At 39.2% G+C, this 13,362-nt stretch overlaps 1 protein-coding gene and 1 long non-coding RNA gene across 2 annotated transcripts in view; one reads left to right on the top strand and one right to left on the bottom strand.

Moving 5' to 3' along the window:
• Positions 1–13,362, bottom strand: part of cadm1b (cell adhesion molecule 1b) — a 179,037-nt gene that overhangs the window by 107,876 nt on the left and 57,799 nt on the right. The window lies entirely within an intron of this gene.
• LOC144512574 (uncharacterized) lies at positions 2,791–7,769 on the top strand. The gene is made up of 4 exons (XR_013501014.1): positions 2,791–2,891; positions 3,947–4,131; positions 5,003–5,155; positions 6,219–7,769. It is a non-coding gene; the product is annotated as an uncharacterized LOC144512574 (long non-coding RNA).

The following is a 13,362-nucleotide window of genomic DNA, read 5'->3' as shown; positions in this document are numbered from 1 at the left end:
GCATATTCACGTAAAAACTACCAAACCAAGCCAAAGGAGAGGGATGAAAATAAAATAAAAAGCAGATTGTGGGGACTCTGTGCTTTAGCCTGCGAGAGACTGAGCCTGCATTCAGTCCACAGCCCTATGTGAAGTGTTTTTAACTCGGCTCGATCAAAAGACAAGGATGTCTTCCAATGCCGGATGTTACATCACACAGCTTGATTTTTCACACTCTCTTATCCATTTCTCTGCTTATTTGTACCCATTTAAGTCCAAGGACCTCACAACCCCTCCACCCAGCCAAGCCGTCACACAAACGAGGCTTAATGAACAAAAGGAGGACGGATGCTGCACGACTACTGAAAATAAATGGAGATGCATCTTGTGTGTGTGGACGACCTCAGAGAATGGGATCTTGATCAATCAAGTACCTGCTGTTGACACTCTGAAGTAAAGAAAAAAAATAACCTAAGATAGCACGTGGTTATTACGCTTAAAGTCCCTTTCACACATGCACTGCAACCCTGAAATGATCGATACATTATGCCGGCTACACACTGGATGTGTGGCGTGAGCGTGGCGTTTCTGTTACTTGTCAGCTGAGTGGCGGCTGTGTGGATTTTTCTATGTCTTTACACACCAGAAACGTGTCTAATGCGGTGCTGCTGCTGCTGCTGCTGGCCTTGTCTGTACACATTTTCATAACGTTTCCCATTGATAAAATGAAATACCATGTTAAACATAAATATACTGATTTGATTACAGCAAAGACAACGTCGGCAGTATTGACCGCAAAATAGGCTACAGAATATTTCGTTCTGTATTGACAGGTGCAATATTAGAAAATCGATTTTTCTTTTTAAATTACATTTATATCTGCATTTATAGCAAAACCTAGAGACTTTCAAACATCAACATGTCATTTATTAATATGTATTCGTGTGAAAATGACATATAAACATCTTTTCCTATTCTATTTTGCCTGGAAACGCTTCCAACAAGCTTGCGTGTCGCGTGAAAAATAGGCGTCGGTTCTATTTCTAGCATGCACGCGTTTTCGGCGCAGCTCGAGCCGCGCCTGAGACATGCGTGTCACGTGGGCAGTGTGCAAGCTCTAACCTGTTAACATGGGAGCCGAAATATAAACGGACACGCCACGCAGCTGACACGCTCACGCGATGCAGCCAGTGTGTAGCCAGCCTTACCCGGCTGAGCTGTATGTGAGAACGCAAATGTCCGAATCAGTTGGACCGGACATCAAACAGACTTTACCCTGTCAGCTCCCTAGTACAAAGTCTGTGTAATGTCCAATTGAGCCCCTGTATGAATAGAGGTCATTGTCACGAGAATTCGCAGTGAGCTAGGCATGTTGATGACGTTTATATCAGCATGGCGCAAAACCGGAAGAATACAAACATCTACATTTACACAAAGACGCCAATGTAAATGTCCAACTGGAGAAACGATGAGATAGGGGAACTTCTGTCCGTTAGAGCTGACGCAGAAATCGTTAGATAAATTCAAGGTACAGCAAGAGACTTGTTTGTTAATTACCAAATTATGAACTGGCTACGTGGCCGCGGTGTGATCTGCGTCATGTCCTGACCCCTACATGCTTTACCCAACGCCACCTCCCGCCTAAACCAGAGTATTTCCAGTAGATGACAATGCGCAAAATCTCCTGTTGTGTGCTACATGTGTGAAAGGGCAACTTCAGACAATGGGCCCTATTTTAACGATATAAGCGCACGGTGTGAAGCGCATGGCACAGGTGCATTTAGGGCGTTTCCAAATCTACTTTAGCTAATTTGATGGCGGAAAAAAGGGTCTGTGCACCGGGCGCATGGTTCAAAAGGGTTGTACTTAGTGTCTTCATTAATTCATAGGTGTGTTTTGGGCGTAACATGCAATAAACCAATCAGAGTGTCATCTCCCATTCCCTTTAAAAGCCAGGCACATTTGTACCTTCGTGCATTGCTATTATGATGGCGGATTTGCACCTTTTTATTTGTAATCTTTTGCATGTGTGTGTGTGCTGCTGCGCTTCCCTGTGTGTGTAACAAGCATAGTGTGCACGTGCTGTGCATAAGCCTAGGCGCATTTGACTAATTTGCTGTTAAAATAACAATGAAATGCTGCGCTATTGACTTTAGACCAGGTTTTTGTTGGTCAATCACTGTCAGACAAAGAGGTACAATACAGGTCCATTTTTGTTCCCTAAGGTACAAACTTGTATCTTTAAGGTACAATTATGCACCTTTAAGGTACAATTATGCACCTTCCATTGTACATTGTGGACTTTCCGAGGTGTAAGGTACATATTTGTCCCTTACATATTTGTACCTTAATGTTTAAATGTAAAACGGCAGGAATTAGTGGATGCTCATCACAGCAGAAAATGTCATCTCTCAATATAGAAACACAAGTTAACCTATACTATCAAACTCAATAACTCAATAATTGTCAAACTAAATTAGGCTAACTGTAAAGTTTTGGGACAATGGCAAAATAAATTAGAATGTTTTTTTGGTGAAGTGTCCCTTTGAATCATTTTTAATCATGTTAATGAGTATGTAATAATTTATATTCACAAACAATATTGAAGAATTTAATTTTCAAACCCTTTACCCTATTTATATTAGAATGAAACTGACAAATAATTGTTAACGCTTTAAGTTGTGTTCTATTGAAAGGATCTAGCTACAGGCTGACGAGAGCTCGACTCGGTGGAAGCATAAATATTGCAGCGCGGAAGGATACATGAGCGAATCGACAGTGATCAAACTGTCAGTGTCGGTCGAAGTCGGGAGGAAGGCGCTTGGACATTTATCAATGGAGGATTTAATCACGGGGTTAGCTACTTCGTTTTGGAATTGATGTCACTGAAGAGGAGAGAAGTCAATTCAAAGGTAAATTATGTGAATTTTTAATCTGTGTTTGTGGTATTAATATTCAAAGTTGGAAGTTAACTTTAGTTAGCACTAGCTAGCCAAGTTCATACTCTGTCAACATTAGCTAGCTACACTCGACATTGATGATTGACATTAGTAACGTTAACAAGTTAGTTAGTTAGTTAGTTAAAACATTAGTAGTATTATGTCCCATATTGCCATTCTACACGTTATGACATGGTACTTAGCTAGCTAGCTAGCGGTACTTAGCTACAGTTCACCATCGAGCTAGCTAGCTAACATTAACGTTAGCTATAAAACTACTGCGTCAGAGGAGAAAAAAGCGTTTTTGCCGCCAAAAAGTCTTTTGTTCTGACTTACGTTGACGTTAGCTATAAAACGTTAGCTGGACTGCGTCAGAGGAGAACGATGAAAAGCGTGTTTGCCGCCTAACAGTCTTTTGTTCTGAAATATAGCTATGTAAATGCTAAAGCAAAGCCACTTGGGCGGAATGTGTCTACCGGTAGCCAGTGAGGGTTTGAAATTATGATTTATTCTTTATTTTGTCGTCAAACTGTCTTAGAACATTTTCGTAAAACCATGTAATGTTAACGTTAATTAACGTACAAAGACTAACGTCAAGTTACAACACCAGTCACGTTAACGTTAACTGACAGAACCGACCAAAGGTTAACCTCCCTTTCGAGTAGCTAGCTAAGCTGAATGGTTAACGTTAGCTAGCTGCTGTTTTCAAAATAACCCGATTACTATCATTAATAAAAAATAAAAAAGTAAGATGGGCCTAACGTTACGTTATATTAGTGTGTGTGTGTGTGTGAGAGAGAGAGAGAGACACACACACACACACATTTCCAGCGTCTCCAATGAGGTAGCTACGCCTAAATACTTTGTGTTTTTATATGGATATTAGGTCCGGACCAAACGGAGGATGATAGATAAGCGTGATTTAGGCATCAGCATAATGTGCCTTTTTAAATTGTGTAACGGTACATTATGCTGTTACCACAGTGGTGTTTAACATTGCTGTTTTTCTTTTCTGTATTGTACGTTAGATAATGAAGTTGATGGAGAAGCAGTGGACTATGGATTGACTGAGAGGATGGTTTCATACCTCTTTTGAAGGATCGTTTAAGAAGCAAGCCAAATTCAACCGATTTGTTCAGCAGTGGAAAGAAACCATGACACTAACCCTTGAGCCTATCCCGGTACATTCAGAGAAGGCTACAGTGGAATCAAGGTACCTGTAACAGTAATGTTATGTGATTGTTATAACATTAGGCCTAAGTAGAACCATGGAAAATAACTCTATAATCTCATAGACATACACATAAAATGTAAAGGTTACTACTGAAGTTTTTATCTGGATCTGAATTCACCTGGCAAGTTTATGTAGTGTAACATTATGCATTAGGATGTACACACTGTAATGCATAATCTTAAACAGTCTTTGTAGTCCGAATGCAGGGGTAGAATGTAACTAAGTACATTTACTCCAGTACTGTACTTCAGTCTGAATGTTGAGGTACTTTACTTGAGTCTTTTCTTTTCATGCCACTTTCTACTTCTACTCTGCTACACTTCAGAGAGAAATATTGTACTTTTTACTCCACTACATTCATCTGTTACAGCTTTAGTTACTAGTTACATGTAGTTTATAAATCTGATGTTTGATTCTAAAGTAAACTAGCCAACAATATAACGGCTACAAGTCCAGCTGAGATGAGACTATTACACTCACACACACACACACACACACACACACACACACACAACTGGTTGGATCCTTTACACTTTCTACAATGTTTTAATACTTTAACTACATTTTCCTGATGATACTTGGTAAGTAGTAACTGAGAATACAAGTAACATTTTCACTGCAGGACTTAATTTACTGTAACAGTGTTGTTACAGTATGGTTAATTTGCCATACATTTTAAGACTATTGTTTTATTTAAGAGTCCATGCGGGGTTTGTCAACATGTTTTATTTCCCTATATTTGTGTTGGAGTTCATATAAAATGACTAAAGGCTCTCTTTGAAATTTAATTTTAAAATCCTATGATAATGTTGTGACATGTTTCCCCTTTGTTGTTTGTGCTGTGATGCAGCTATTTCAGGAAATGGGCAGGCTTCACGATGAAAATTTGAAGATGTCTTTAAGATCCTAGTACCCACAGTGCTTAGATTGACTCAAAGGAAATCTCCCCTTGCAGATCTGGCTTTGGAGGAAAGAGAGGCTGCCCTCACAGAAGATGTCCCTGGTAAGTGACTCACTGATCAGCCATGGTCACCCCTAGTGTTGTGTAGCCATTTAAGCTTAATTTCTTTTCTATTTGTCTTCAGACAAGATAAGGCCTAACCAACCAAAATACACTGTACTGTCACGTAATACACTTTCTTCTAGAGATGCATTTCCTTCTTTTCACATCCAATATCCAACTAAAAAAATGTGATTTTGGTTTTTGGTGTCGTCCCTCCACTCCCTACTTTTTCCTTGCAGGTGTTGCATATTGCAAACTTGTTATTTTCTGCACACACGCTGAAGAATTTCCAAACAGCTGACATGTTGCAGGTTAATTCACGAGGTTCCCTATGTGCGAGAATAGCGCTTCACACGCGCTTCACACCGCGAGTGGGTACGCGCGACACACGGCGGAAAAGTTGAGAGAAAGGAAAAAGACTGTGCTGTCGCATCCGTGTGTGCGTCCGTCCTTGAGAACTGTAACTTGTATAAGTTATGTTGTCAGTTAATTGTAGCATTGACCGGCATGAAATCGGCATATGTCAGACTGACCTGCCGGTCATGGCCGAGCACGTGAAAACCGGCTAATTCCGGTCACCGGCCGGTCTATCGGTGCATCTCTACTTTCTTCTTTTTTTTTTCTTTTTTTTTTCTGGGATTTATTTCAGAGCTGCAATCCTGCTGTTGCCGATCCTGTTCAGGGAGAAAAATGACATTCTCGTCATACTTGGGGAGGTGTGTATAATATATTTGCGTATAATTTTTTTTTTTTATTACTTCACGCAGAGACTGGGAGAATTATATGCAACAACACGTCCCTTGGACATACCTGCAAACGTCGCTTTTTGGCGAAAATCGCCGCTTTGAATGGAAAAATGTCATCCACGTGAATCATGTAGATCAGAAGAGTTTTTATTTGGGGGAGGATATATATATATATATATATATATATATATATATATATATATATATATATATATATATAATGTGTGTGTGTTTTTTTTGTTTTTTATGAATGTTTGTGGTAGATTTCTGCAATTTAACTGAGTGAATACTACTTTATGATCTGATATCTCTTGCAGGATCAGCCACCGTCGCCATATCCTACTGTACAACTCCACGATGTCGCTGACTGGAGGACTGGGCTCACTCAAAGGGTCCCTGCAGTGGTCAAACTGGATGGGCAGCCAGTCTGCTTATGTTTCCCTTCGAATCTCATGCACCGTAAAGGACCGTAGGACAACATTAGACGAGAAAAATGGATCAAGTAATGACATTTTGGAGTTATCACATTTTCCAAACTCTTTTTCCATACCACACAAAAACTCAAACTTTTTTTTTTTTTTTTTTTACAACCGGTGCCATTACAATGTCAGCAATTTCACGACACAAATGGATCCGCCAGTAACCGCAGCCTTTAGGTACCCTGTGTGCCCTCAAGAAGGGAAGTAGGCGGAATAAACACCACTTCTGTGAAGCAGATCCAACAACACTGGAGCCCTGTAAAATATTTTCTGAGAAAGGCACAGGCTTATTTGTCCTATCATTTTGTCCAATGGATATCTTTCTTAGTTCCTCATTTAGTTATTGTTATGTTTTTCTTGATGAGCTTTACATACAACAAGCCTCAATACCAACGGTGCTACACCCTCCAAGAAATCATGCATGCCATCTGGAGGAAGAGATGTTGTGACGTCAAAGTAATCTAACTGGTCAAATACACATCCACCACGAATTCCATACATTCCTTTGTTTTCTTGATTTTGTTTTACACATTCTAAATGGTATCTGTGTACATCAACATTTCTTAAAACAAAATCTGATTCACTAAAGTTCTTTTTCATCTCAGAGTGAGTAGCAATGGAGTATCTACAGATTCCACCAGCAGCAAAAGACATGGTAAATCCACCTATCATGTGAGATGACAGATTGTCTCCCAATATTGCAGCTACAGCTCCAAAAACATGCTTCTCCATGCCATGAACAAGGATAATAAGTCCCTCTGATGATAGTTTCTTATGGTCATCCAGTAATGGTTTCAAAATGACATCTAAACCAAACTTTGACATGGACAAGCAAAGCTAGATGGATATGTTTTTAGCTGTGAGCAGTACTTTGAACCTACGTTTCCAACAGGGTTGTAGAGCGTTGTGGATGAGCTCAAAGCTTGTTTTTTTTTATGCAGAACACAGACATTCAGATTCAGCGTTGTGTAGTTTATCCTTTAAGTGACTCTCATGATTTTATTGTTTTTATAATGTATTTTTACTTTGGCTTGGTGTGCTAAAGTGTTTTTATATTGTTTTTCTGCACTATAGTGCTGTTCTGATTAGTGATGTTCATGAAATTGAAATAAGGAAAAGATAAATGGTGCCATTTGTATTTATTCCCTGCCATGCAGCTATTCTCTGATATCATTGTTCCTTTGTTTTTGGAGTGCCAGTATGAAGTTGTCAGTTGGTCAATGAAATGCTTCTTAAAAAAATATTTTTTTAAATGTTTTTTTATATTGGACATGACATCCTAAAACATTGTGGCATTTTATTTTGGGATGTTACATCGTATGGTTGTGAGATGAATTATTGAATCTGTGAATTAAACAGTTTTGCATTTTAAGGACTAAAATAAATGTCTAAAATTCAGTTAGTTGTTTGCCTTTTTTATTTCACTTAACGAATAAATAGGAACGTTTTTGCCACTTAAAGGTACAAAATGGCTTTGTCGCGGGGGCGGTACCTTAATGGGACAAAATTGTACGTTTTCCAGGGGTAATTTGTTGTACCTTGGTTTAAGGTACATTATTGATCCTCAAAGGTACAATATTGCCCCTTTAGAAGGTACAAACAAGTAAGGTACAAATTTTCTCCTCTGAATCAAGGTACAACAATGTACCTTTGAGGGTACCACCCCAGTGACAAGCTTTTGTTTCTTAAAGGTACCGTTTCGTACTTTTTTTTTTTTTTTTTTCCTGAGATTGATGGAGCGATCACTTTTCGCTGCCTCAAGATAGCAATATGCCAAGAATGCACCTGAACACACCTCCCTGTAAGACCAGCACGCCCATGGGTGCAGGTGCATTTGCTATTTAAACGACGCGGATGCTGGACGGGAAATTGACAACGGCATCGGTCTTAAACTAGCAAAGACACTTGCTTCGGGCTTTGCGCTGCGCCGGGTGAACGATAGGGCCCAAGGTCTCCTGACCTAATTCTTGTGACATTGTTACGGAGTTCATATGAGAAAACTATGAATGTGAAATAGAACACACTATTATATACTTGTTAGCAGATATAAGGACATTTTTTTTAAGTGTTACGGTATGTCAACAATTTTATGAACACATTTTATATGATTACAACTACATTATATGATATACTGTTATACTGTATTGTCAATCACCAGTTGCATCACTTACAGAGGTAAACATGTTCCAATATTTTCTTAAAACTACATTATACTGTGTTATAAACACTGCATGGTGGAACAAGTACTCAGATCTTTAATTTAATTAGCAATACCACGGTGTAGAAATATTAGTTAAAGTAACTAGTAAAAGTCCTGCATTCAAACTGTTCCTTCAGTGTTGGCATCAAAATATACTAATCGGTACTACAGAATGGTCCATTTCAAAGTAATATATATTATATTTTTAATGTAGCCTACATTAATGTGTTCATCACTTTAATGTTGCAGATGGTAAAGGTGGGGGTACTTTATATTATTTATATATTTACATACTGCTGGGTTGCTTAAGACTTTCTCCCGGGGATCAAGAAAGTCTTAACCTGTATAATAATACATCATAGTGTGTTTGTTGATCTTATTTTGTCAAAGGTTGTGCAAAGCATTGTGGTTAGCTTTGCACTATGAGTGAGAGCAGGGTCAAGTTAGCCTGGTACCCAGTTGGCTGATCTGAGCCATCATTAAAAAAGGCCTCCACCCTTCTTTCTATTGGACTGTGGACCCCAGGTGCTTCAGAGATGTTGTGTTTTTTTCTTTTCTTAAATTGGCTGAGCTGTGACAGCCAATAGAGCAGGACAAAGATCGACTCACACAGACGGAACGGCCCACACAAAGCCTGGGAGACATGAGGCCAAAGCACACTGTCTAGACTGCTACTGATAATCAGTCAAAATGCATCGGTGGGTCAATGGTTAGGAGGAGTTCAAGGTTGTCCACCTGAGTGGGTCTCCCTCGGTGGGAGCAGGCAACTGCCCATTCAATAGAATTAGCTCTGGCTTTCTGTGAGCCCTGTAAAGACAGCCTGTATCTCCAGAGCAAAACAGCATTTCACATTTTATTTACCTAGAAATAATGAGAAAGCTATCCAGTGATTTCCACCAGAAAACCTTACTGTACATTAACGTACTGTACTTCAGTGTTCATTCTGCTGTTTCCAACCATAGTCATGACACACAGAGTAGCTCTGTCCCTGTTGTTTAATGGCCTTGACGAAACAACCAAAAAGAAAGACAGACTCTAATTTTCCAGCCTTGAGCAGTGTTAGGTGCAAAGATTGTTTCCAGCATCGAAAAGAGCTCTGAGCCATGACTGCAACTGGGAGCTTAACTGGCGACCAAGGTTACAACTTCTTATAAAGTGCAGATGAAGAGATGCTATCTGCAGACTGTTACAAATACAGTATATTAAGGATAATGATAATATATCATCTATGATGAAATACTTTTATTTGTAAGGTTTTTAATTTACTGGTCCAACAAAAAACTTATAGAAAAATACATTTAAAAAAGTTTGGCATGATAAGAAATAAAAATGTCAAATTTCTGAGATTATAAAAGACAAAACGTCATAATTATGACATATTAAGTAAAGGTTATGACTTATTACGTCAAACTGATAAGCTAGTAAGTAACCATTATAATATAACGGGTCTCAATTATGAGATATAAAGTAAGAAGTTTGACTTACTTTTGATGTGGCAAGTCATAATTTTATTATTTTTATTATACATAACTTTTCGCCCATTTTCTTTCTTTTCCTTGCAAAAATGAACTTCCATAAAAAGCCATTCTCATCTTTTCACCATACATCAAATCTGGAAAAAATAGCGTGTTAGACTATTGTATTAATTACAATTGTTTTATCCGTATCAATCACACCTAATAGTTCATTTAAACCTTTAGGATGTGTTCATTAAAATGCCTTTACTATAGTCAAGGTCTTCATAATTTTCATAACTTTTTTTTCATCCATTTGTCTATCAATAACAGCATGAAGAATAAAGTTCAGCCAACCAACTTGTTCTTAGCAACCTAATGCAGTTGTGCATGGACATGCACAGATCATCGTGAATATTTATGTGGTGTCAGATAAGTGTAAATAGTTTAATCTCTATATAACGAATGCAAAACGCTGAATGACTATTGAATTAAAGAGCCAGGTTTGTCAGCGACCATTGATTAACAATAAATCAACAGATTAAATAATTAACCCAAAGCCTAAAGCAATTACTTCAGCTGATACCTGTGGCTGCTGTTATGTTTATGCTGTATTTAAAAGTACATGTGTACTAATAAATCAATACAATATGTAAATGTGTGTGTGTGCAAGAAACCACACGAGCAGATCTGGATAAACTGACACTGTGATGAGGAGTAGCAGCAAAAAAGTGCTTGTTTGGATTTTTCCTCAGGCGGTTTTATGCAAAACATGTCTCTGAGCCCTATCGATACTGCCCTCAGTTTTGAACTGAAGGCTTTGAGCTCACCCAGTGTTGTCAATCCACAGCATACACTTACAATTTGCTCCTGTGTCAAAAACAAAGACATGAAGAGAAAATAACAATCCAAAGCTGCATAATTTCACCGAGAGAAGGGGCAGAGAGGCAATACTGAGTGGCACGAGCACTGTGTTTTGGGCCATTGTGCAGCATTTTAAACCACTAGAAGCAGCTTCATTATTTTGGATGAAATTTCTGTAGCTCCCTGTGGATCACATCAGTGTCAAGTCATCATCTGTAACAGCGAACTGTCGCTGCCTAAGACGGCAAAAGCACAAGCTTAAGAGAGCACCTCCGGTACACGCACAGCGATGACGAGCCGCCCCGTGGTTGTAGTTAAAAAATTCACCATCTTGTGACGATGAAGTTAGACCGCATCAATTATCAATTACACTTAATGATGGAGGAGAAATTGAATTAAAAAAGGAGTCATGGCTGACCACCGGATATGAAGAGATATTGTTCTTGGCAGGCGCATTCTATTCATTCATCATTGACGTAAAGGTAATAGGACTTCAGAGCTGTACTAATGACCGACGACAGCCTCTCTGTAAAATAGATGAAAGGTGTGCCATTATGGGGTGGACTCATGAGAGGAGAGGCCATGCAGCTAATGACTCATTAGAGACATCTATAGCCAGACAGGCTGGGAGCCAAAAGGCCAGGAGTCCTTTTTTAAAGACTCAATACCCCAGCTGACACTAATTGTAGCCGTCAGGATAGCATGGATTTTCATCGCAGATAATAACAGTCTGCTCCCCTGACACATCTTGGCCTGTTACCCACAACTGGCACTGCCCATGCCTGCTAGCCCTGCTTTACAGTGACTCCTATCCCAAAGAGTTGATGCACAACAGCCTCATAGTCCAAGCACCATAAAACAGCGAGCGCTTGGTGCAGTAATGACGGTTTTAAATCTGATAAAGCTGGTTAATGTGAACCATCGAGAGTGAGATGCAGCGCCGACGGTGGTCTAAAAAGAAAATGCCAAGAGAGAGTAATTTTCAATATTCTCGTGGCATCATTCAGCTCCTGCGAGCACCTGCAGTGTTGAGCAGACACATCTCTCATTTGGACAGAGGCAAAGCGGGATGTTTTATGGTCGAGGCATACTCCCTGTCACTGTGCTAATGTGATTCAGTTCCAAAACAGTCAGAGGAAATGAGAGGAGCTACTCTTTCCCACCCTTGCAGCACTCAGACACGATACACATGGGGCTTTACACTGCTACAGTAGCGGGAGGGTGGGGTTACAGAAATCCTTCATGATACATTGGCATGAGGGGAGGAGTGACACTTGCCACCGACTGCAGCAGCAGCAGCAGCAGCGTGGGATTCTTGATGCTTGATTTGAATGTTAGAGTAGAAACTGTGAAGGGAAGATTGGTGGCAGTTCATTACACTTCAAACTGAAAATGACTGGCAGCGGCTCTCCCCCGGGCTGAGCTGGAGTACTGTATTTAATAGATGACAGACTATCGAACATGCCGGCGGTCAAAATAATAATCAGAATAACATTCTGAAGGAATGTGTTTTCTTTCTTTTTGAAGTCCGCATACTAGGTTTTTACAGAAAGCATGGCAATATCAATTGACCCAACGCTTGCAGTGTTCACTTTTAGCCATTTTAACAAATAACTGCAGAGTTTCCACATGCAGGGGATACAATATGACTGGGTTAAAGAATACAAATTCACTTAAACAGGAGGCCTGTGGTCATCCTCAGCACAATTCTGCACTGTGACTGTGCTGAAATTAGTGTGTGGACTGCTCATTTTTAACATAGTGACTTTTACTAACCTCAACTGCAGGCCTGTATTTGAGGCTTCTGTAAAATACAGCCGACTATTTCTTATACCTTTTGTTTTATGAGGATATTTATTAATATTTTAGAAACAAATCTTCCCTGTTTTATAATTTGTTTCTTGTTGATGATCTTTGTTCTTCTTTGAAATTCAAAATGTCCTCCATGTTTACCTGCTGGCTTCATAATTTCAGTATAATGTACATTTCTGCAGCACATTTATAGACCAAATGAGTAATCGATTAATTGAGAAAAATAAGTGTCAGATTAATTGATACTGAAAATAAGCATATCAATCAACTATCAATAGTAGCAGCCCAACTGTTTTTATTCACTAATTATTTATGATCGCAACACTTCCAGTACGGATTTTTCACAATAACAGACTTTTATTGGCTCGAAGGGCATAACGATTTTCATCCACATATTGCTTTTATGTTCTTATAGATTGCTGCTGCTCATTTTCATACTGTTAGTGATTTGTGACCTGTGTGTTTCATGTCTGCCTGTAAGCCACATATCCTTGTTGAAGTCCCTAGTTTTAGGCGTTTATTTAAACACATGCAGACAGTGTTGAGTTTAAAGCCATAATGGAAGCGATAGGCCATAACAGTAAGTGAATGAAAACAGTATTATCTTTTTGAGAAGAGAGACTAAGAGTGAAAGATTGTTGAGCAGGAGATG

Source organism: Sander vitreus, chromosome 3 (assembly GCF_031162955.1).
Source record: "Sander vitreus isolate 19-12246 chromosome 3, sanVit1, whole genome shotgun sequence".
Taxonomy (NCBI): domain Eukaryota; kingdom Metazoa; phylum Chordata; class Actinopteri; order Perciformes; family Percidae; genus Sander; species Sander vitreus.
The sequence above is the reverse complement of the archived record's forward strand: the minus strand, read 5'-3'. Positions and strand labels throughout refer to the sequence as shown.